This window comes from Halichoerus grypus, chromosome 3 (genome assembly GCF_964656455.1).
Source record: "Halichoerus grypus chromosome 3, mHalGry1.hap1.1, whole genome shotgun sequence".
Lineage (NCBI taxonomy): Eukaryota > Metazoa > Chordata > Mammalia > Carnivora > Phocidae > Halichoerus > Halichoerus grypus.
In genome coordinates this window covers 193,958,406-193,964,358 of record NC_135714.1, presented here as the reverse complement: position 1 = coordinate 193,964,358, position 5,953 = coordinate 193,958,406, and the positions used below count along the sequence as shown (strand labels likewise).

The 5,953-nt window shown below is 41.6% G+C and overlaps 1 pseudogene; it reads left to right on the top strand.

The window, feature by feature from the left end:
• The first annotated feature begins 3,407 nt into the window (after positions 1-3,407).
• On the top strand, positions 3,408-4,608 carry LOC118522344 (ribonucleoside-diphosphate reductase subunit M2 pseudogene; annotated as a pseudogene).
• Positions 4,609-5,953: the final 1,345 nt, after the last annotated feature.

The window sequence follows — 5,953 nt, the reverse complement described above, 5'->3', positions numbered from 1 at the left end:
GGGGCTCAATCCCAGGACCCTGGGATCATGACCTGAGCCGAAGGCAAACGCTTAACGACTGAGCCCCCCAGGCACCCTGCTGACCCCTTTTGATCTCTGTCAGTTTAAAGCAGGAGGGGAAAGACTGGTATATAGAAAATAATACAAGATCAGCTCAGTCAACTCTGTTCCCATCCAATGGACCTATGAACTTTGTGTAGACTTTGGTGGCTTTTTAGAATTTAAAATTCTATCCCTTATTGTAAGGGAATCCATGCCATCATATATCAAAGCAAAGCTTTCCCACTGAGTCTTGACCTACAACTGACAAACTAAAATATTAACAACATACTGATTTTCTACTGCTGCTATAAAAAGTTACCACAATTATGGTGGCTTAAACAATACAAATCTGTAGGTTAGAAGTCTAATGCAGTTCTCCAGGGGCTCAAATCAAGTTGTTGGCAGTTCCGTGTTCCCTTCTGGGGACCTTGAGGAAGAATCTGTTTGTTTGCCTTTTCCAGCTTCCATGGGCTGCTTATATTCCTTGCTCCTTACCCTCTTTCTCCATCTACAAAGCTGGAAATGATGGGTTGAGTCCTCAAATGGCATCACTTTGACCCTGCTTCTGCTGTCACATCTTTTTTTCTGCCCCTGACATCTCCACCTACTCTTCCACTCTTTCTGCCTCCCTTTCCCACTTAGAGGGACCACTGTGATTACATTAGGTTCACATAGATAATCTCCCTATTTTAAGATCATCTGATGAGTTGATCATCTGTTCAACTTTATTAATTCCATTTGCAACCTTCATTCTCCTTTGCCATGTAATGTAACATATTCACAGGTTCCAGGGATTAGGACATGGTACCTGGGGGTCCATTATTCTGCCTACCATATAGAGATTCGAATTCACCACCACCACTTATCTTAAGAATGTTGGCCTTCTAACTTCATAAATGACAAGTGTTGACTGCCTTGCTGCTGAGCAAGATGCAGAATGGAAAGCGGTATAGCTTAAAAATGAGCTCCACAGTGCAGCTCAATAAATTGATGTAATTAAGATGGATATACCCATTTTAAATGATGTCTGATCACAAGTAGTTTCTCTGCCATTTAATCCTTACAGTCTACTAAGGGAGCCTCTTTCTCCTCCAAGTATCCTTAAATAAGAACTTTCTCTTAAGGGTCAAATAATAGAAGTACAGTAATAGCTACAATAGCAAACAAATTGTTGAGTTTTTCAAGACTTCTTTGGGGGCTAGTAGAATTGCATCTTTGTCATAATGAGGCTGGTGGGTGTGGTAAGAGCTATAAACTAAGTGCTCCTTGCCTTAACTTCCTTTACTTATTGCCTGACTGATCTCACTAATGTCAAATGTCAACTTCTCATTGTTGAGCAAGATACATCTTATTTTTTAAAAAGATTTACTTATTTATTTTAGAGAGAGAGGGAGTGAGAGAGAGAGAAAGAGAGCAGGGGGATGGGCAGAGGGAGAGGGAGACAAGCGGATTCCCTGCTGAGTGGGGAGCCCAACGTGGAGCTTGATCCCAGGATTCTGGGATCATGAATCCTGGGATCATGACCTGAATGGAAATCAAAAGTCAGATGCTTAACCAACTGAGCTACCCAGGTGCTCCCCATCTTAATTTTTTTTTAAGATTTCATTTTCAAGTAATCTCTACACCTAACATGGAACCTCGAACTCACAACTCTGAGGTCAAGAGTCGCAAACTTTACTGACTCCAGCCAGGTGCCCCAGATACATCGTAACATTTATAGCTGAACAACTAGCCAAAGGGCATATATAATTATTAAAACACATGATTGGACATTCTTTATAGCCATAATGGTTAAATACGTCCTAGGCATTTGAAAAATCACATTGGCTGACTTCAAATATCTAATATTTCATTGCAAGTATCCTAAAGAGGTGAAAGGGAAGTGTTCATGAGGAACATGGTAGCACAGGTTTTGCTCCAGATAATATGTATACTTCTAAAATCAGTTATGTGTTTTTTTTTTTTAACAGCAAATTTACAAAACACAAATTTTGTGTGCTTCAAAGAAAAAGTATCTTTATTTGGAAAGAATATCTGTATTTCATTAGTCTACCACCTTCAAAGCGTTTTTAGGCCGCCTCTTTTGGAATTGCCTTTTGTTCCAGAAGCATATTCTTTGGAATTGCCTCAGTAATTTAGTGGTAGAAAATATTTGTATTTTGTGGATTGATTTGATTCTTACTTTTCCTTGAGTTTAGGGTACAAAATGCACTTATCAGATGGGGCCTCAAATTAACTCATCAGTTTTGATGACTCACAAGTCCCCACTTAAGGGCTCCTGTTGTCATTTGTCAACTGGCTTAACACAAAAGTTGTCCCATCTTACCATTTCTTGAGTGCCTATATCAGTTAGTGTTCTTTTGTTTCAAGATACAGAAGTTAACTCTAAAATGGCAAAACGAAAATTATTGAAAGGTCACTCATTGAAACAAAGGACAAGTTAAACCATCAAGAATGTAGGCAGCAGATACCTACAAGAGACTCATTTTAGACCTAAAGATAACTGTTGATTGAAAGTGAGGGGATGGAGGGGCGCCTGGGTGGCTCAGTCGGTTAAGCATCTGCCTTTGGCTTAGGTCATGATCTCAGAGATCGAGTCCTACATGGGGCTCCTTGCTCAGCAGGGAGCCTGCTTCTCCTTCCGTCTGCTGCTCCCCCTGCTTGCGCTTGCTCTCTGACAAATAAATAAATAAAATCTAAAAGAAAAAAAGGTGGGGGGGATGGAGAAACATCTATCATGCAATGGATGTCAAAAGAAAGCCGGAGTAGTAATACTTATTTCGGACAAAATAGACTTTAAAACAAAAACTAACAAGAGACAGAGAAGGACACTATATAATAATAAAGGGGATAATGCAACAAGAAGATATAACAATTGTAAATATTTATGCACCCAAAATGGGAGCACCCAAATACATAAAACAATAACAAACATAAAGGAACTAATCGATAGAGGACTTTTTTTTTTTTTTTTTCCCACTTGTATCAATGGACAGATCATCTTAATAGAACATCAGCCAGGAAACAATGACGCTGAGTGACACACTGGGACAGATGATTTAACATATATTCAGAACACTGCATCCTAAAACATCAAAATATACATTCTTTTGAAGTGCACATGGAACATTCTCCAGAATAGATCACATATTAGGCCACAAAACAAGTCTCAACAAATTCAGAAACATCAAAGTCATACCATGCATCTTTTCAGACCATGAGGCTATGAAACTAGTAGTCAGCCACCAGAAAAAATCTGGAAAACCACAAATACATGAAGGTTAAATAACATGCTACTACACAGTGAATGGGTCAACCAGGATATAAAAGGAAAAATAAATAGTCCCAGGACCTGCGAGCATGCCCCGCCGGGCCATGCTCTCCCTCTGCCTCCCACTGGCTACCATCTTGGACCCCCAGCTGCAGCAGCAGCTCCAGTTCTCACTCCTCAAGGGTCTCCGCCTGGAGGACAAGGAGAACACCCTCCCGCCCCCTGCCCTCAGTGGTCTGGCGTGCTGGCCAGCAAGACCACCAGGACGATCTTCTGGGAGCCCCCAGAGCCAAAAACTAAGATACTTGCCCCTAGCATGGAGGACGAGCCCCTACTGACAGAAAACCCTCTTCGCTTTGTCATCTTCCCTATGAAGTACCATGATCTTTGTCAGATGTGTAAGAAAGCTGAGGCTTCCTTTTGGACAGCTGAAGAGGTGAATCTTTCCAAGGACATTCAACACTGGGAATCCCTGAAGCCTGAGGAGAGAGATTTTATACCCCACGTTCACATTCTGGCTTTCTCTGCGGCGAGTGTTGGCATAGTAAATGAAAACTTGGTGGAGCGGTGTGGCCAAGAAGTTCAGATGACAGAAGCCTGCTGTTTCTATGGCTTCCAAATTGCCATGGAAAACATCCATTCTGAGATGTGTAGTCTCCTCACTGACACTTATATTAAAGATTCCAAAGAGACGGAATTTCTCTTCAAAACCATCGAGACAATGCCTTGTGGAAGGAAGAAGGCAGATTGGGCCTTGCATTGGGTTGGGGACAAAGAGGCTACCTACGGGGAATGGGTTGTGGACTTTGCTGCCGCGGAAGGAATCTCCTTTTTTGGTTCTTCTGCGTTGATATTCTGGCTCAAGAAATGCAGCCTGATGCCTGGCCTCACGGTTTTCCAATGAGCTTATTAGCAGAGATGAGGGTTTACACCATAACTTTGCCTGCCTGATGTTCAAACACCTGGTCCATAAACCTTCAGAGCAGAGAGTGAAGGAAATAATTATCAATGCCGTTAGGATAGACCAGGAGTTCCTCCCAGAGGCCTTGCCCATAAAGCTCATTGGGATGAACTGCATGTTAATAAAGCAGTATATTGAATTCATGGCAGACTGACTTAGGTAGGAACTAGGTTTTAGCAAGGTTTCTAGAGTAGAAAATCCATTTGACCTTATGGAGAATATTTCACTGGAAGGGAAGACTAACTTCTTTGAGAAGAGAGGAGGCAAGTATCAGAGGATAGGAGTGATGTCAAGTCCAACAAAGAATTCTTTTACCGTGGATACTGACTTATAAGTGAATGAAGATGTGCTCTTATTTTGCTGATTTTTCCCCTCCTTCTCATAAAAAAAAAAAATCAGCTACTTGAAGTGTATCAAACCAGATACACTATGAAATATCCATAATGTTCATTAATAATATTGTTAAAACTGTGTAGCACCTCATAAGCAAGCCTGTTGATTAGTGATGCTAGTTGTCTCACCTAGAAAGAAGCAGAGACAAAAGCTACTCGGATTCTTAGGAAAGATCTTGGCCGTGTTTGGCTTTTGCAGGGAGGATGGCTGTCCATGAGTTCACCGTGGCTCTTAGTGGCAGTCAAGGCTCAAAGTGTGGGGACCCTAGGGTGAGTCTGATCCAGCAAGATTAATCAGTCAGTTCCTCCAAGGCCTTTGGGAGGTGTCCCCCTTGGTGCTTCAAAGCAGATTTTAAAGTTTACTTACTGATTTGTATATAAAACTGGCACTTTATTTTTTTATTTTGTTATTTTTTAAAGATTTTATTTATTTATTCATGACAGACAGACAGACAGAGAGAGAAAGAGAGGCAGAGGGAGAAGCAGGGGAGCCTGATGCGGAACTTGATCCCAGGACTCTGGGATCATGACCTGAGCTGAAGGCAGATGCTTAACCATCTGAGCCACCCAGGTGCCCTAAAACTGGCACTTTATCCACAAATAAACATAGTTCAAATAAACAAACGTACTGTCGCAACAAAGGCCTGATTTAACCTAATTTGGTTTCTAGCCCAAATGCAAAGCCTTCTACTGACCACTAATGGGAGCCAGTCTGGAATTTACTAGGTGACCAAAGTCCGTCAAACCTGTGCAGATGAAGCACATTATTTCTATTCTTTATTTTCTAGAATGAATGGATGTGCTCTTTAATCAACTTTAAAGTCAGTCGTGCACATCTTGAGGTATTAGCCAGTTGGTGGCACAAAGAGGACAGGCTGTGGTTCGTATTTTGGAGGCCACGTCATCGTGTCGTGGAATGAAAGCGAGGGGAAAGGAGCTTCTAACTTAAATCACTGGACCTTGAAGTGTGATGCAGGCTGACTGCTGGTCACCTGGGGGCGTGCAAGGGGCAGCATCCTCTTATTTCTCAAATCGTATTTTCCCCAATTTCAAGCTCTTACTGAAGATCCTTAGACCCTTAGCTATAGGATCTGAGATGATATTGTAAATTAATTTTCCAATCATCCTTGCATGAAATGCCCCACTGAGGATCTTGCTCCAGGTAAGTGGCACCACCAGGACTGAAGTAGGCTCCCCGAGAAGTTGAGCATTTATTCCAATTTGGTTGAATTTTTAAGTCGATACTGTTGACCGAATCCATTTATATTTACTACATGTTTTTTAAAT